The 20,332-nt window shown below is 35.2% G+C and overlaps 1 protein-coding gene across 1 annotated transcript in view; it reads left to right on the forward strand.

Moving 5' to 3' along the window:
• The first annotated feature begins 1,520 nt into the window (after positions 1-1,520).
• LOC117578237 (uncharacterized) overlaps positions 1,521-20,332 on the forward strand; it is a 39,471-nt gene continuing 20,659 nt past the window's right edge. The window contains exon 1 of the mRNA XM_034263683.2: positions 1,521-2,028. The gene's annotated coding sequence lies outside the window, so the exon portion shown is untranslated. The remainder of the gene's footprint in view (positions 2,029-20,332) is intronic.

Genomic DNA, 20,332 nt, shown 5'->3' on the forward strand with positions numbered 1-20,332 from the left:
GAATTGCAATGGATCGATATTTGAATTTTTTAAATCTAATTTACTGATGAAAAGAATTAGAACAAGTTCAACAAACCGGCTAGTATTGAAATCCATTTGTTACGATAAGATAACATCCCTAATAATTACCCGCGATTCTTCAATGCGCTTTTAAGAGAGAGAAGGATATTACATGTCTAGAGCAAAGGCGTCATTCCTTGTTTTTGTAATTACACTTTGCTATACAAGGCCCAATCACCACACATTCATACACACACACATATTTATACATATGTACATATGTAAAAGATGGAATGAATGCTTCCCACTGAAAATCCAAAAACAATTTTGCTGCTCACTGCATTGACAAAGCAAAATACAAAAACAATTTTGTGTTTTCCTTCTTTCTCTCTGCCCATTTCATAGGCTTAACCGTTACTTCTCTAATACGCTTGCAAATTGTTGGCTTGTCGAAAATTTGTATTTGCGTTTGCAGTCATGTGTATTAGTGAGTGTTCTGATTTTGGGCACCTAGTCTTGGAGAGAGAGAGAGTAAGAGAGACAGGGCTACAAATTACATGTTTGAATTGCAAACTTTGCAACAACACACAGCATGTCGAAGGTAATGGGAATCAAACAATTTTTGCACACATTTAAGCTTTGTTGCTTCCATTGATCGATTGTGTCCCCCTTGTCACTCAAGTGCATTAATGATCGTATCCGGCTCCACATGCAAGTCAAATAAACAACAGTAAACTATGTACATAGACTCATATACACACATACATACATTTATGTTCACATGTGTGTATTAAACGACTCACATTCATGTATGTATGTATATGTGTGTATAGTTCTGATTACACATCGCATGGATGGCTTCGAATAAAATAGCAGCAACAACAACAATGCCAAAATGTGAAATGTAAATAATGTTCAACTGAAAAATTCTTTGTATATAACTCTCAGTATAAGCCAAAGGTGCCTTGAATGTTTATTAGCGAAAATAGACTTGAAAAAAGTGATATCATAGTCAATAAACATAAATATTTAATTAATGAAAGTAATGTGAAAATATTCGACATTGCAGTAAAGGTTTCAAATGCATTTAAAATGCCCTTTTAAACATTTTCCATCGTTGCTGCCCATAAAACAACAACAACAACCACAAGCAAATTAATTGCCAAGACCAAGCGCAGGCTGCAGCCTAGACCTCAGTCACTGTCGCAGCCGCAGTCGCAGTCGCAATCGCGGCCGTTGTCGTCGCAGCCAGCGTGTCGCTTTATTGCTGGCTGCGTGAGAAGAGTGAAATGCAGTTTCAAAAACCATGCCGAAATAGTGAGAGAGGGGAGAGAGAGTCAGAGTCTACCATTTGTTAGCGGGCGCGCTCTCTTTGGGGTGTCGCTCAGCTGCTGGCGCAGTAGCTGTGTTGTTGCTGCGCGCTTTGAGAGCAGCTGTTTTGGCTACTGAGCTTTGGCCGGCTCAAAGCTGTAGCTCCCGCTGTCGCTCAGCTGTGCACGACGCGCTCAGTGTGTAAACGAGTTTCGTGGCGAACGGTCGATCAGCGCCAGTCGTTGTCGTTGTCGTAGTCGCAGTCCGTGGCCCTAAAGAATTTCGACGCAGCCTCTTGCTGTGTGTGTGTGTATGTGAGAGTGCATTTGCATGCGTATGTGTGTGTCTGCATTGTTTATTTACATACCTACCGAGTACATTACATGTTTTCCATTTGGCGTTTTTAATTGGGCAGCAAGTGCAATTGTGTGTGTGTGCCGTGTGTGCTGTGGGCAGCCGCTTAGTAAATATTAGTTTCTTTTCGTCTCCGTCTTTTACTATTTTTATTTTTTATTTTTTTTGTGCTTTCCCAAAAAATCAAATAAAAGAGAAACAAAACTGCACTTGTGTGTCTGTGTGTGTGTGTGTATGTGCTTGTGAACTAACAGGAAACAACGAGCAATTAAACAAACGACGCCGTCGCCATCGTCGTCGTCGCAGTTGCAGTTGCAGTTAGAACCATGGAGCCCAAGACACGCTAATTGAGGTCGTTGCTAGGTAAGTTGTGATCTGGCCCATTGTTGTTGCTGGCGCTGCTTCCGTTTGGCAGCGCCGCAACATTGAAATTCACTTACAGCGCCAAACATAACTAAGATCGCCAAGTGCGCCTCACTCACACCAAAGCTACTGCGATGCGAAGATAGAAAGATACGCAGATATGTACTCCATACACATGTACATAGATAGTTATATACGCAGATGTGAGCTGGCTCTCTGCACCACGTACAACATACAAACGGTAAATAATGCCGGTGCTCGCACTCGCATTCGCACTCCGCCCCGTATCCTCCTCCCCTCTCACCGATCAACTTGCTGCGAAATTGCACCATGCACAGTGGCACAAATGCAGTTGTTTCCCCATTGTCATTATCACGAGCGAGAAGAATTCATCTAATCAATATTTTAGAAAGAAACTTCCAATCTTTTATTTAAAGTTGTTTTTCCATATATTCTTTGTTTCGAAAGTCAGTGAGTCAAAATTTATTTTGACTTCTTTTGTTTCCTCTTAAGTTAAGAGGAGTTAAGAGTCTTAACTATTATCACCAAACAAAATAGTACACTCCAAATGAATTAGCAAAAACCACTAAAATTCATCATGGGAGCAAAAAACAATTTATTTTTTTATATTTCTGCCCATATTTAATATGCTTTCTTAATATTATCTATTTAATTATAAAATGTTCTAATTTTACTGAAAAGTTGTTTCCTCATTTCATATTACTATTGAAAAAAGCATTCTCTAATCCAAATCAGTTCATTGAAATTTTATTTTCATGCAACTGCAAATGTTGAAAGCCTAATTACTATTATATCAATATTTTAGTAAATTACAAACAAAATTTGCCATTTTGTATTTCTTTGACAATATTTTATATTCTCCAAAGAAGCATAATTCAATAAAATTGAGTTACAGAATTACTAGATCATGAACAAAATTATTTCAAAAGTTAGGAGCATCCTTAAATATTTTATAGTGCACTTTTATTTCAACGGCTTACAAATTTTGTTTTTTTTTTTTCTGTTAATTTTGTACGTTTTTTGAAATGTATTTCTTTAAAAGTTACAACAAGGAATACCATAATTCTCTCAATATTATTTTGACTAAAAAGTTGTAGTTCTTTTATTTATTAAATACAAAAAATATTGAACACATTCTATACTTTTCTTACGGTTTTGCCTACACCTATGCCTTAATTTAATGTTGCCCCACTGTGCGTGGCAAATGCGGCAAATCAAAATGACAGATAGACGTTGCAACTGCAGCTGTGTCTAGTGTGAGTTGTTGCAAGTATGCATGTAAAGCTTTTTGTAGCTACCGCTGAAACGCCAGTGAAAGCAGCATCGAATCTCAGTATCTGTATCTGTATCTGTATCTCTATCTATATCTGTTTCTGTTTCTGTTTGCTGTGTCTGTGTTTCTGTAACTATAGCTGTTGCTGTTGCTGTAGCTGTATCAACAGCTGTATCTGTATATTTATATCTATTATAGTTGTTGCCAGCTGAAGTTTTAGCTGAGAACTTGGCCGCTGGCATTCCATCATTCCTCATCATCGGAGAGTCATCAACGATAATAATTATCTAACAATCTGGCCGCATAACAATCTATCTATCCAGTTGAGGCTGTTTCTGTTGCTGATGCTGTGGTGTGTGGTTATTATGATGCCTCACAAAAACCGCAACGGAAACGCGCCACTTGCTTTCAGATCGTTTTGGGCTTTATCTTTTTGCTGTTTTGCTGACTGATTTTTTGCCGTTTTGTATCTCTAACACTCAATCAGCTGGCTTAAGGTCAAAATACAGCTGCTGAAATGCATATTAAGCATTAATCTATGCCGCGAAAGATACACGCGCTACACTTGCAGATACAAATGTATCTGCGAATGTATCTGTGTGTTTCCTTTGCGAAATAATTCACAACAAGTTTCGGTTCGAAACGGCAAGTGCAAAAATTTGTTGCGAAAATTGATTAACATCAAACTGGTTGGCACTATGGAGCCCACCCTGCTCTCCCTCCCCCCTCCTCCCCTCTCCACGCCTCCTCTTTAAGATGTTTAAATTTTATAAAATTGCTGCTCAACAATTTTTTTCATTATCATATCTTTTTCCTCGTTTTTTCTTTTAATTGAATCTCTTATAAAAATCAAACGCAAAAGGCAACGCAACGCAAAACGAAAACAACAACAAAAAAATCGTGTAAAAAAGTGTGCTCGACTGTGAAATACCCGCTATCCATTTTTATTAAAAGCAAAGCAGTACGGTATTAAAATATGCAGTTCAAAAATATTCATCCACCAAAAAAATACAAAAATAATACTGTTATCCACTTTTAATAAAAACAAATGTTAAAATAGAAATCTACCTAAAATACTAGAATATACCAAAAGCTATCGATCTTATATTTATAAACTGCTTTCAAAATTTACCACAGAATTGAAAACAAAAAAGTTGCAATACCGAATTAAAATAAATAAATATTAATCTACCAAAAAATACTAAATATATACCAAAATCTTTATTTCGTATATCAATGAAATGCTTTTAAAATATATACCACAGAATAGAAATATAGAAAACGACTTCCATCGTAATAATTGATCAATAATATAAATACCAAAATATACCAAAAGCTATATTTCGCAATAAACAACTTTCAAAATATACCACAGAATTCAAATATAGATTGTCAACCAATTTTTCCAATATAAAAAGATTTCTAAACTAATTTGTATCATCAACGTTGATCAAGAATATATATAAAAAAAATACTTGATGGCCTGGTACAAAGATTTTCTGATAATACCCTTCAAATCGATGGATAGCGAGTATACAAAGTGAAGAAAAAAGGCGACCGACAAAACAATAATGATGATGATTATGATAGGGAGCTGTTGATGAGGATGATCATTGGAACTTGAAAAACCTGGGAATGGTAAAGACGTTTTGCTGCTGTTGTTGTGTGTTGATTTGTTTTTATTTATTTCTTTTTTTGCTTTTGGCAACATTTCACTCAACTGAACTAAACTGAACTGAACTGAACTGATAAACTGGTTTGTTGTCAGTTTATTATTGAATTTGATTTCTGTTTTTTATCCATTTGCATCGGCACGCAAAAGCGCTTCAAATTGTCGCTGCTACTTTATTTTATACACTTTTATTATTATTTCTTTCTCATTTTTTCTTTCGTTTTCGTTAAATACAAATACATATATTTCTTCATCGGGTTCTCGTTTTGTGTCAACAACAACAACGACAACAACAACAAAAAGATGCCCGCTTTATTCTCCGGGCATGCTCATAAAACTGCTCAAGGTATTTGACCCAACAGAATACGACGCAAAAGCTCACACACAATGTGCGTATTAGAGTAAGAATATGAATGCGAGGATTTAACGAGCTCGAGGTTCAACCCCCAACCCTAACCCTAACCCTAACCCTAAAAGTGGCAGCTGTCGCAGAGCTTAAGATCCCCGGCCAGGCAATTCATCTGCCGAGTTTCCTATGAGCTGACGATCTGCGTTTTGGTCTGTATTTGTATCTGTATCTTTGTGTCTTTGTATCTGTATCTTTGTATCTGTATCTGTGTGTGTATTCTGGCTGAGGGCCATTCTGATTGCCCATTCACCTGGTGCCCAGTGCCGCATTTCCCATTCACATCAAGCGAAGCTCAGCCGCAGCCCAGTTCACGTTGCCCATTCACTCACTTTCATCAATCTGTCCACATGCAGTCCAACAGATATTTTGTTGTACCTTTCTAATTTGAATGAATCGCTGTTGTTGTTGTTGCTGTTCCATTTGCTTCTGCTGCTGCTGTGTGATAACATTTTACAACTCATTCCAATTGGCGAGCATCCGCTAATTGATTGGGATTTTCCTCCTTAACCCAGAAATGCAGCAAAACACACACACACACACACACACACAATGCGATTGTCTTAATCCCTCACAACGACACAACTCAGTTGGCATTGTTCGACATTATTATCACTATTATGATTGTATATTATTACAATGATCTTTGCTCATTGTATACTTAAGTGTGTTTTGTCCACAGTTGGATCCAACATCGAATCTGTTTAAACACACATTCATATTCAGTTTGTGCAATAACATTTGATTCATTTTCATTTGTTTAATTGTTTTCATGTTGTGTTTTTCTTTTATCAAACTGCAGTTGTGCCATGCTCTTGTAATCTGCCATCTTTATAAGCTTGATTAATCATTTGCTTTTGCCCTCCCAAGCCCCGTTTTAAAGCAGATCAATCAACAAGATCGTTTATGGGAACTACTATATTGTCGAAATATATGTCGAAATATCTTTGCACCTATATGAACTATTTACTATGTTTGTTATAGTCATATCATATATATATATATATATATATCTGACATCTTTTCTGTTTTAAAGCAGATCAATCAACAAGATCGTTTATTGGAACAATATTCAGCTATATGCCGAAATATCTTTGCACCTATTTGAACTATTTATGTGTTTGTTATATTCATATCATATATATATATATATATATATCTGACATCTTTTTTGTTGGTTGGATTTATCTATTCATATTATATATTATTTTATTCATATCGTAAATATTGCAAATATCTGCTGCTGATAGATTAACGATCGCAGTTCTTATGAACATAATCAAGAACAAGAAGTTGTAAATAAAACCTCACATATGCATGTGTGTGTGTGTGGGTACGCTTCAGATCGCGCTTAATGCCTTTCAGGGTACTTGAACTTCTGTCTTGGCTCGCTCCCCCCCCCCCCCGCCGCTGCCCCAGAGCTTGCTGCCTCTGTTGCCCCTGCCACAACAACACAACAACAATGGAACCCCACAGCGGTGGTGACGATAGAAGAGCACAGACTGATCTTTGCTTGTTTGCTCGCCTGCTTCTTGCTTGCCCATGCTTCTGCATTGTCTCGAGCCACACAAAGCTTATGCCATACCATACATAATAATTAGAATCATGCATAGCTCTATCACTGTGTATGTGTGTGTGTGCGTGTGTGTGAGTTCGCTGACTGACTGACTGACTGAGTGTGACTGTGACGGTGACTAGAACCGTAGCTAGTGGGCTGCAAAACTTAGAAGAGCTCAGCTGAGCAGCGCTGCCAACTTGCTCATAATCACATGCCACAGTCACAGCAGAAGAGTCGCCACATACACTGGCAAAAAAGTCGATATACTTTGTCGAAGAACAGCTGACAAATACAATGAAGAGCCTTTAGCTCATAAATAATATCAAATATGATAAGTAATATCAAAAGTTCATAATTGACTTCATTTTTATCCCAAAATTTAGCTTCAGATTAGATGAAAAATTGTTGAAGAGCATCTAACCCATATCAGTATTATTTTTATGATATTAAGTAATCAGAAAAAGTGACATATAAAAAAACAAATATCACATTAAATATTTATATTAATATTACATTTAATGAACAATGCTGATCAATGTATATACTTGATGTCATTTTCGTATATTTTGTTGAAAAGTAGTTCCCAATATTTGATTTGCCCATCTCAATAATATTTTCATTAAATGATGCAACATAATACTTAATACTTATGACTTTTTTTTAAAGAGAAATTCCAATTTATAATGAGTTTTGCTTTTATTTTTAAAACATTAAATCAAATTTACTAAAAAGTCTCTAATTTTAGTGAATTCTATTAATATAAACTATTTTTATAAGTCAGAACAAATAATATTCGAAATTAATCTTCCTTATTCAAATTCAAATTGATTAGCCAACAATTTGTTGCAGTGTAGCGAGTTTGACGGCTCTTTGGGCTCATTAAACATGGCTGCGTTTGTGTTGAGCAATTACAGCAAAGATTAGAAGAGGCAAAGAATTAAAAGAACCTAAAGCCAAAAACAAATGATGCCAAAGTAAAAGAGTTCTTCTTGTGATTTTTGGCAACGAGCAAGAGAGAGGGAAATAGAAAGAGGGAGAAAAAGAGAGAGATCGTTACAAAATTGATTGCCGACAAAGCGGCGATTACTCTCGAAGCTCAGCGATCTCAGTAGTTTGATAGTCCGCAGTCCCAATCGAATGTCCGATTCTCGATTCTTGATTCTCAATTCCCGATGCCAGATGAGCGATGTCTGATGTCTGATGCCATTAATCACAGCTCGGCAAATTGAATTCTGTGCATGTATTGTCCAAAAGCAGCAAAAGTCGACAAATTAACGTGTTTTTAATTGGCCACAGCCACAACTGGGGAGCACTAAAAAAGTAACAGCTAAAAGCTAAAAGCTGAAAGCCAGCAGCAACTCGATGCGAAGCATGCCACGACAGCAGCAACAGCTGAGAGTGGGGCAGACAGAGATGACAGCGGCAACAATGGGGCAATTGTCATGTGGAGTCATTGAACTCAGCAGCAGCAGCAGCAGCGGTAACTCTATTTGCCAAGTTAATTATGATTAAACGTTAAACGGTCACACTCTTTCTTTGAGATTCGAGAAGCGAAGAATCCATCTCGTAATTAATTCTTAATGAGATCTGCTTTGACAGCGTTCCCAATTGCAGCAGGCGTCGACACGTACTGCGCCCTGACCTTGACAAGGGCACACACTTCATGTGTGTGAGTGTGTATGTGATAAACGTGTTTCACAAAAAAACAGGTTAGAGATGCGTCTGCTCTTCTCCTCCCATCGGAAAGTGTCGCCTAACCAGCGACTGCTGTTATTTTAGACTCTCTGGCAACGCTTCACAGATTTCCATTTGACACTGTCAAATGTTGAATGTTGAATGTTCGTGACTGTTAAATGTGGAAATGTGGAAATGTTGGGCGTGCCACGTGCCGTGGGGAATTGATCGCTGCCAACTTCATTCAATTGTTGTTCAACTCGAAACGCAGTCAACCAAATATGCGATCATATGCGATCATATGATCAACTTGACAAAGTTCTAGAGCATTTGGCGCTTAAATAAATCAAAGGTCGATCTGATAAAGTTTCCTTCATTTGTCAACATTTGCTGAAGCATTACAAATGGTTTTGAATTGAAATTTTTGTAAATTTTCGATTTCCACATCTTTTATAATATTATTTATGCTCGTTGAATTGTCAATTTATTATTCAGCTATTCATTTCGAAATGGAATTCATATCTTTGAAAATCAATTAATTTGTTGAGTAAATTCAAATTCATATTATTATGCTGTTCAAATAAATACATATTAAGTTTGCTTATCTAGATTGCTAGAATATTTCACAATAAACAGTTTAAATCAAGAGAGATAGAGAGAGAGAAGAAACTTAGAAGAAGATGAGAGATACATTAATTGAGAAGAGATTCTTTCCATGATTAATTGTTAAGTCCAAAGCCTGAATCGATTATAGCATTATTTTCCAATTTCGTTTATCGACTTGATTCTCAAGCTCATTAGGCAGCACTTTTCAACAGCAAAAGCACTTGGCAGCACTGGCCCAACACAACTTACACTGAGGCAACATTTCGAGTGTTGCGAATGCTCTTCAAATCACTGAGTTTGGCTTAAACGATGCATTTAAGCGGAATTATTGCCATGGCCCTATGCTAGGGGAGTTTTTGTGGTTGTATTTTACACTACTTTTATTTTTATTAGTTTTTTTGATATTGTTTTTTTTCTGTTTTTTTTTTTTTGGTGCTCTGCGAGCCGTGGCGATTGTTGATCGTTGATTTCTTTTGTTGCTCTCTTGCATAATTTTTGTTGTGTTGTAGCGTTGAGTTGTGGTTTTTTAGTCTGGGGTTTTGCTGTTTTGTCTGCCATTTGATTTGTATTATTACTTAATTGCTTTGAACCTGAAAACTATACAAAAATCAAAAATAAATAACAACCACAACACCCATTTACCATTCAGTATTGTATCATTCACGGCCCATATGGAAATGAGCCGAAAATATTTACATAAATATTGGTCTGTGTAAATTCTGTTTGTTTTTGTTGTTGACGGAACGAAACACGCGCCTCGAAACACAAAAAAAAGCCCAAATAAAGAAAGAGAAGAGAAAGAACGAGAGAGAGAGAGAGAAAGAAGCAGAAGCCGAAAATAAAGCTTACAATTCCAGTTGACTTCAGTGTCACCCCAAAAGCGCTGACATTGAAAATTGGGCAGACAAAAAAAAAAAAAGCAGCTGGAACGAATGAACTAAACGTGTAACAAAAACACACAAAACAAAAGCGGGTAAAGGTAGAGAAGATAGAAGAAGCAGTGAGAAAAAGAAGAAGAAGCAGAAGAAGACGAGCATTTGTTGCTGAAATGTGAGCGGCATTCGCATTGAGGCAAATGGGTCAGAGACTCTGAGTACGCGATCGAGTTCGAGTTCGAGTTCGAGTTCGACTTTCGAGTGTGTGAGTGTGTTTGCAAGTGTGTGAGTGTGAGTACTACGAGTGCGTCCATGTTGGGCAAGGGCCACTTGAAACGTGCGTGAAATACCCGCGACAGATGTGCCACAAAAAAAAACACACAAAAACACACACGAAAACTCGACGACATCAATTCAATATCAAAACCAAAACCAAAACATTGCGATCATTGTATAATCCCAGCGTCTGCTACGTGCTGTGATTGACAACTTTGCGGCAGCAGGAATTCTAGATGCATAATTACAGAATGTACTCAAAGTACTCAAAGTACTCACATTCGCATTCGCAATCGCAATCGCAATTATTCGCAAAGTAGTTGTCGTAATCGCACTCATCTCTCATCTAGATGACATCAAATTTTAAACTGGTTTTATCTTAATATTATTAACCTAGCTTTGACGAGAACTTAACCTCCTTATGGCCACATATAACAGCTAAAGAAATGACAAACAACTGCTAGTTGATATCATTTATGAACTCTATGTAGAACGTTATACTTATTAAACGAATTTAAAAAAAAAGAGCAAACACTTCTTTAATAGTGCAATCAGGGTTTTTGTTTGCCAAGATCGAGCTACTTTATAACAGATATTATCAAGAATTTTGTAATTTAGCGAATGGGTAAAAAGTTGTTAATACCTCAGTGAAATGTTTTGTGGTGATTTATATTTCATATTAAAATGCTATCGAATAGAAATTGTATAAGTAATTAAAAAACAATTTTATATTTAGTGGTTTTAGTTAGGTTTTAATCTCTAGTCTATGGTATATTTTAAATGTATTAGTATATCGATATACCATATGTAGACTTTTGGGATATTCCATTGTATTTTTCAGCATATTAATTTGGTATATTTTAAGAATAATATCGCATTGCTTTTCTTTTATTACAAAATGATTAGCAGGTATCTTACAGTCGAGTAGACACACACAAACATTCTGATTTCATTTTGAATTTTACTTCATTGGTTTTTTCCTAATCCTTTTCAAAAAGCAAGTTGAAGCAATTGAATGCAATCATTTATTTTAAAAATTTCTTTAACGAAACTATCTATGAAAATTATTAACATATGTTTTCGCATATGCAATATCTTTTCAAATAAATAAAGACCAAATTACTTATTGTAGTTGACATTGCAATTAAATGAACACATTTTTGAATTTTTATATAAAAGATAATGAATTTCTAAAATTTCTTAAACAAGACTTTGATATTTGAGCAAATTATAAACGACTTCTACATGTTTTAATTTTTTTTGTAAGAATTCAAAGTGTTAATGATCAAAATTTCTATTGAAATCTTTGATGTTCGAGCAAATTATAAAATTTTCTTTTCTCGTCTTCAACATCTTTTAAATTCTAACAAAAAATAGTGTTCAAAGTGTTAAAGATCAAAACTTCTATTGAATGTTTACATTTAAGAGAATACATATCTAAAATTTCTTAAGCAATAAATGACTTTTTACTTTTAAAGTTGAAAAAGCTGCTGTCAGATCAGATCGAAAATGAAATTCAAGATTTAAATGATGTAATTAAAAACACCCACGCACGACAAGTGGAGAATAGAAATGATGTCAAATGGCAAACTTATTTTCAAAAGTCTTTAGGGTAAGGCAAATTTGTATAATCGACAACCTACATAAAGCAAATATATTGTTACATATCTATTTTTTGAGGCTAATGTGAAGCTGCAACTGTAAGATTGTTGAGCAAGGCGCCGCGTAGCCGTAGAAGACGTGCTTAAAATACGGATATATAGTATTAAGCGAATATATCGAAGACGCACCCAAAATCGAGTTTACTTCAGTTTTGCCGTCTCCGGATGGATTGTTGTATAATAATAGTCGGACTAATGAGCTCAATACGATACGATACAATACGATACGATACTTAACGACTGCTTACGATACTCTGCGATGCGATGGTCGACGTGACATGCCTGAGTTATGGGCTAAGTTAAAGCAATGCTAAAAGTGGGAGCTTCAGCTTCAGAGCTTAACTTGCATTGCTTTATATAAGTTTATAAGTTGAGTTTGCGGGTTGCGAATTCCATTAGCCGAATAGTCGACTCAAATCATGCGGCTTGCGTGTTGCAAGTGCTTCCTGCATTCACATGCAACACGCACTGGACACACTGCAATGCAATAGATGCAGCCAAAGAGAGAGACGGACAGAGAAGAGGGAGAGAGAGAGGCGGATAGAGGAAGACAGAGACAGAGAGAGAAGAGACTCGTTTGGCCAGTATATTTTATACTGCGATACTGGATACTCAAATTTTTGTTGTTTTTTTTCTTTTTTTTTTGGGGCAGCAGAAAGTAAAACTTGCAACTCGCCGTTTCGTTTCGTTTCGTTGTTGCAGCTGTTTTTTTTTTTTTACTTTTTTGTGGTGGTGTTGTTGTTGGGGAGGCAGCTTTTCGGCCAGCTGCAGGTGACATACTTTTTTCGGCAACATGTCCTAAAATAATTTTACTTTTTCCTCGCTTGGCAACTCGTTTGGTAGCGCAAAGCTTGCTGGCCACTTTCTCTGCCCTGGCCAAAACTGAAACAACAACAACAGCAACGATGGGAGTAATCATCGTGAATTGGCTTCAGGTTTTTCTAGTTAGCATTTTAGCACTTTGTGGGGGTCCAATTCAAGGTCAACACAGCAAACATACACAAACAATTCACAGCTGTCAACCTACAACTCCCCCCCCCCCCTGCTCTCTCTCTCTCTCTCTCTCTCTCTTTCTGTGGTTCTCAATGAATAGCTTTGCTTTGGCCAGCTGACAGTTCTCAAGACACAATCCAACAATCAAGTGCTGAATAACAAATTTCCAATACACACTCGCTTGCCCATTTATCGTTGCTTCCAAATCCGATTTCAAATCCGTGTCCGTGTCCAAGTCCGGGACAGTCAATGACATTTGCATCCAAACGTATTCACACAATGCATTCACCTTCCCAAATGGATCGTCCAACTTGTTGTTGTTGTTGTTGTCTGATGATGTTTCCTCAGGCGAGTCCGAAGCTGAATCCAAGTAATGTGATATCCAGCAGCAAAAGCAAAAGCAAAGCAAAGCACTTGTCCAGTATCAGGTGTACTTGCCACGTTTTGTGGCAGTTGCAGTTGCAGTTGTTGTTGGTAATCGATACAGCAGGGTCATCAGAGCAGAGCGCACAGCTCGCGGATGCAATTTCTTTTTAAAGACTAGTTCCGTTTTCAGATGCTTTAACAACTTTGCTAAAGGATTAGATCGATTTCGCTTCCATTTCTGTTTCTGAGTGCGATGCAAAATTGATGTCAATCTAAAATATAATAAATATTAGAATTCCTACCACTGCATTTCATTTGAAATATTAACACAGACACATCAACTCACTCCCACTTTTAGTATATCTTCAGAGCTATGTCAAATTAATGATTTCTTATCGTATATTTTGAAAGCAGTAGTATGTTCACATTATTCATTCATTTTATATGGCAACAAACTCAATCTGCTCTGCTTTAATTGACAATCTAGTATATTTTTAATACACAATGGTATATTTTGCAAGTAATAGTATATGTCATTCATTAAATTTACATGGCAAAAAATACAATCTGCTCTGCTTTGGTTGACAATATAGTATATATTATGCAAGAAATAGAATATTCACAAAATATATTTTGCTTTTGGTATATTTTAGTATTTTACGGTACATTTATTTAGTATATTACATTAAAACATTTTAAAATGTTAAAAGAAATCGGAAATTAAGAGTAGATTAATTCAGAATAGACAAATATGGTAGATAAAAAAAATGTTATGGGAAGAACTATGTCAAATGAATGATTTGTTATGGTATATTATGCAAGAAGTAGTATATTCATATATGTACATATATGTGTTAGTATTTTCAGTATATTTTTACGGTACATTATAACGGTGATACACATTAAAACATTTTAGGATTTGAAAAGAGATCGGGAAATACAAAAATGTATTGAGTGAGATATGAGAAATTGTAGTATTAGTTTTGGTTTACTTAATTTCATTCAAAAACCAGATAATAAATTATGAATAAAATTCATATTTGTGTTACACAATTCAACATTAATTCAATTTTTTTTTATTTACTCTATAGTATTTATATATTTCTAATATTCATTTGAAAAGTGGAATCAAATTTGTAATTATTAGTTAAAGCTTTAAATTTGTAAAGTATATGCAGATTTTTATAATTAGTTTCATTTGAAATCAAACACGATGTTTTATTTGCAAATCATCTCTTGGCTTTGCCAGGGCTGGCTTTGCCATCAGGGCTGACGAAGCTATTTGAACTATGTCAAGCAAGCAGAGTGCAAATAAAATAACTTTAAATTTGTAAACTATAAGCTGATTTTCATGATTGCTTTCATTGAAAATCAAACACCAAGAGAGTGCATAACTTAGCATTGCCAGGGCTGGCTTGCTATCAGGGCTGACTAAGCTATTTGAACTATGCCAAGCAAACAAAACAACTTCAAATTTGTAAAGAAATTTGTAGGTTGATTTTCCTAATTGTTTTCACTGAAAATCAAACACAAAGTCATAACTTAACATTGCCAGGGCTGGCTTTGCCATCGAAGCCAGGGCTAACGAAGCTATTTAGAGTATTCAAGCAGAGTGCAAAGAGTAGGTTGGTCAGGTTAATCAACCCGAAGCCGAACCCGATGCCAGAATGCTTGTAGCATATTAATGCTAATTGATGTTTGGTATGCAATCAGCCAAGTGCCACCTGGCTGCCCATTCAGTTGTCCGTTTTCATTGATGAAGTTGCCGCTGTGCCCCACCCACCACAGAAGTCAAACAATTGCAGCAGCAGCAACAGCAACAACAACAACAGCCGCAGAATTTCATATCGGACTTGGCAGCCAAGGTGAGCCACATTTGGCGGCTCAAAAGATAAAAAAACAAAAAATAATGCACAGGCAAGCAAAGGCAAATGACCAAATCGCCAAATGAATTTGGGGGGCTGCACATTTTTCGTGTTCATTTAGGTATTTTTTTTTTTGAGGGAGGGCAGACCCAACGCGACAGCAGCAGCAGCCACAGATGCAGCGACAAGATACAGATACATTTGAAAAAGATACAAATACAGAGAAAAAACAAGTAAGAAAGTTACAGTCGAGTGTGCTCGACTGTGAGATACCCGCTACCCATTTTTAAAAGGGGAAAATTTTGCGGTATTATTTTCAAAATATACCGAAAATACTAAAAAATACTAAAAATGTACCAAATGGTATGTTTGGTATATCGATATAGTACACCATTCAAAATATACCGTAGACGGCACAATGTGCCAGATTGTCAGCCAAAGCAACTAAGAGCCCTAGTAAGTAGCCGTTTTTTCCCATATAAAAGTATTTCTTTAATAACTACGACAATTTTTATCTGATCGCAACCAACTTTTCAGGAATCATAACTACTATAGTTATTATTATATATACCAAAAAAACTCTAGCTTTAAAATTACGCTTGTTATTCGATTTTTTTGATTTGCGGGGGCGGAAGTGGGCGTGGCAAAAATTTTAAACAAACTTGATCTGCGTGCAAACATAACAAATGCTGTCGAAAAAAAATTATAGCTCTATCTCTTATAGTCTCTGAGATCTAGGTGTTCATACGGACAGACGGACAGACACACAGACGGACAGACAGACATGGCTAGATCGTCTCGGCTGTTGATGCTGATCAATATAATATATATACTTTATAGGGTCGGAGATGCCTCGTTCTACCTGTTACATACATTTCCTGCCGGCACAAAGTTATAATACCCTTCTACCCTATGGGTAGCGGGTATAAAAAGTACAAAGTATTTCTAAGGCTTGGAATGGCAATTGTTCAACTGTAGCTGTAGCTGTAGCTGTGGCAACCGGTTGGCTGCGAGAGTGCGAGTGTGAGTACCCAGACGAGTACCCATTGCGAGTGTGAGTACCCAGACGAGTGTACTCACACTTGTAATTGTAATTGTAATTAAAAAGCGCGGCCAGGCAAAGCCAAAGACAAGCCACATAAACAAGGCGAAGCTGCTCATCTGTGTGTGGGACTTGGGATTGGATTTGATTTGATTGGATTGGATTGGATTGCTTTGGATTGGAATGGAATGGAATGGATTGCAATGAATTTGGATTGCTTTGACTTCGACTTCGACTTCGACTAGTCGTGGCTTTGCTTTGCTTGGCTTGGCTTGGATGAGCGCGCCACTTGTCGGCGATTTCCTGTCATTAGTTTTGCGCCATGTCAAGGTTGTGTGGCAAGCCCAGCAGTCAGCAGCCAACGACCATGAGCCGCATCTCTTATGTTACTTGCAGTTTCAACTTGTATCGTTGTTGTGTGTGTTGGCGCTGCCCAGTTTTCTAGTTTTCTAGTTTTCCACGCGCAATTAAGGCAACGCGCTAAACGTCTTTTCAAATGAAATGCAAGCCAGTTATTATCCACGTAAGTGCATAAGAAAGCAAGTGGCAACTGGCAAGCTGCAAGTGCCAAGTGGCAAGTGGCAGCAACATTTCATTTCTCTTCACTTTCTTCCATGGCAACACACACAACACAACATGCAACAGCACACAAAGCTGGCTAAACTTGTTGTGGAAAATGTGCGCGCTCTAACAAATTTATGAGCGCCACTTGCAACGCCGCTGCTGCAATTGATGTGGATGTTAGGTTGCAATTGCCAGTTGCAACACACACCAACCGCAGCTGCCGCCAAGCTGTAACTCGTTTTTTTTCGATTTTTGTGTCTGTATTTATTTTTTGGGAGGCTGTGACAGGTTGCCCCTGGTTGTCGTCGGATTGGGCGACATACCATGTGGCGCATGTGGCATGCCGCATGCGGCAAACGGAATTCGGAATTCAATGTTCAACACTCGCAGCTGGGTTGCAGCTTGTTTGCTTTGTTGCTTTGTTGCGTGCCCAACTTTTTCATTTCGCAATTGTTTTTGATCTATCGTTTGAACACAATGAAAACCTTAATTGAAACGAAAACGAAAGCGAAAACGAAAACACAGCGAGATAAGAGATAACAAAAAAAAAATCCTAATTATGCAGACATTTAAAAGCGTATTTCTTTGTCGAATCAAGTTTCAAGACAACAAAGTTTGCAACGAAGCTTTAAAGCTTCTTAGAAATGTGCTTACAACCTTCAGAGTAGCCAAGGTTTTAGGCAGAACTTTACTTCAAAGTGGCTTTCAACATTTGTAGCATTTATTTTGCTTATTTTCAATCCATTAATCTCAGAAAAAAATCAAGATTGAAAAAATCTTTATTATACTTGTAGATTTTGTCAATCTTAAAAAGAACAATCTTAAATCAAGATTTGTATGCTAAATTTGCAACATTAAAAACATTTTATTTTAAGATTCAAATCTTGAGTCAAGAATGTTTTATTTTAGATCTTAATATGTAAAATATAAAAAAAGCTTACAACGAAGCTTTAAAGCTTCTTAGAAATGTGCTTACAACCTTCCGAATAGCCAAGGCTTTAGGCAGAACTTTACTTCGAAGTGGCTTTCAACATTTGTAGCATTTATTTTGCTTATTTTCAATCCATTAATCTCAGAAAAAAATCAAGATTGAAAAAATCTTTATTATACTTGTAGATTTTTTCAATCATAAAAAGAACAATCTAAAATCAAGATTTGTATGCTAAATTTGCAACATTAAAAACATTTTATTTCAAAATTCAAATCTTGGTCAAGACTGTTTTATTTTAGATCTTAATATGTAAAATATATAAAAAAAAAAGCTTACGACGAAGCTTTAAAGCTTCTTAGAAATGTGCTTACAACCTTCAGAATAGCCAAAGTTTTAGGCAGAACTTTACTTCAAAGTGGCTTTCAACATTTGTAGCATTTATTTTGTTGTTTAATGCATTCACAGAGAGAAAATAATTTCGATTGAAAAAATATTGATTAAAGATTTTTTCGATTTAAAAAAAAAAACAATCTTGAAATAAGATTTTTAGGTTGAAACAATCTGAAGTCAAGATTTCTATGCTAAATTTCCATTTTAAGATTAAAAACATTGTATTTTAAGATTCAAATCTTGATTCAAGAATATTTTATTTTATATTGAAAAGTAGATTGCAAATCTTGATTGAAGATTTTTCGTTGTGAAAAGAAATAATTATGTTTTCGTTTCTTTAAAACTAGAACCTAATTTGTTGTGTTTTTGCTGTTAGCTCATTTTGTGGAGATATATTCGAACAAGTTTTTAACATTTCTTCATTTGTTTTCAATCCACAAATCTGAATTACAAAATATGTAAAATATATACAAAAAAGCTTACAACGAAGCTTTAAAGCTTCTAAGAAATGTGCTTACAACCTTTAGAATATCCAAGGTTTTGGCTTTCAACATTTTTAGCAATTATTTTCTTTATTCTATAAATCTAAATTATAATCAAGTACGTACAATATATTTGAAAAAGTTTTTAATATTTCTTAATTCGTTTTCAATTTATAAATCTGAATTACAAAATATATTTGCTACTTTTATAAACAATTGTAAAAATGTTACACATCATTAGCAACAAATCATCGACAATTATTAATACTGCATTGAGTGATATCGATTTAGTCTCCTTGCATGTTAAAACAATAGAAACAAGTGCTTAACTGAGATAAAAGTATTAATAATCAAGTAGGTTCAAATTCCATTTGGCACTTCCATTGAGCAAAGTGCATTGTTAGGGTCTCGACTGCTGTTTGACTTACATTCATAACACATATAATATGATAACGATCTAACGATATAAATCGAAATACTTATGCAAACACTCTCACACACACACACACACACACACACACACACACACACACACACATACACAGCGGGTACATTTGACCGTAATTGAATCTGAAACGCATGCAACTGTCTTCCACAGCACTGAGAAAAATAATTGGGTCGATAGCAAAATTTGCAATTTGATGAGCCCTTAAAGAAAAGTTGAATTAAACATTCCACATTGAGAAATATATAAAGAAAAAAAAAACAAGTAAGAAAGCTACAGACGAGGTATTAATTTAAAATATACCAAATTTATTAACCAAAAATACTAAAAATATGCTAAAAAAAAAATAACTATATTTGGTATATTGGTATAGTACTACAACAGGATGAAAAATATACCAGGCTGTCAGCCAAAGAAACAAAAAAATACAAAAAAATTTCTTATATAATTACTTCTACGATCACAACCAAATATTCAGGAATCGGAAAAATTAAAGCCATTATTGTCTTTATCAAAACTCGAGATTCTAGCTCGAACAATTAAGCTTGTTATTTGATTTTAATTAAGTCTTTCAACCAATTATTGACACTCCTCAGAATAACATTGAACTTTCTTAATGCATGAATTGATATAATATTTGCACTGGATTTTCAAGCATTTGATGATATGTGATACTCGTCTGTTTTGTTTTTAAATTGAATTATATCTTCCCAAAAATATCTTTTAATTTTTTTATTTTATTTTATTGTTAAATTGAATTATAAGTTCCCAAAATATATTTTACCTTATTGTTAAATGATATCTTTCCACAAATATCTTTCAAATTTCTTCTTTTATTTTTATTTAACTGTGAAATTTAATTACATCTTGCCAAAAATATCTTTTAATTTTTTTATTTTTGTTTTACTGTGAAATTTAATTATATCTTCCCAAAAATATTTTTACTTTATTGTTAAGTTATATCTTCCCACAAATATCTTTCAAATTTCTTCTTTTATTTTTATTTAACTGTGAAATTTAATTATATCTTGCCAAAAATATTTTTATTTTATTGTTAAATGGAATCATATCCCAAAATTATTTTAAAAATTTTTTTTTATTTTTATTTTATTTTATGTTATTTTATTGTATTTTATTGTATTGTATTTTATTGTATTTTATTTTATTTTATTTTATTTTATTTTATTTTATTTTATTTTATTTT

This window comes from Drosophila albomicans, chromosome X (assembly GCF_009650485.2).
Source record: "Drosophila albomicans strain 15112-1751.03 chromosome X, ASM965048v2, whole genome shotgun sequence".
Taxonomy (NCBI): domain Eukaryota; kingdom Metazoa; phylum Arthropoda; class Insecta; order Diptera; family Drosophilidae; genus Drosophila; species Drosophila albomicans.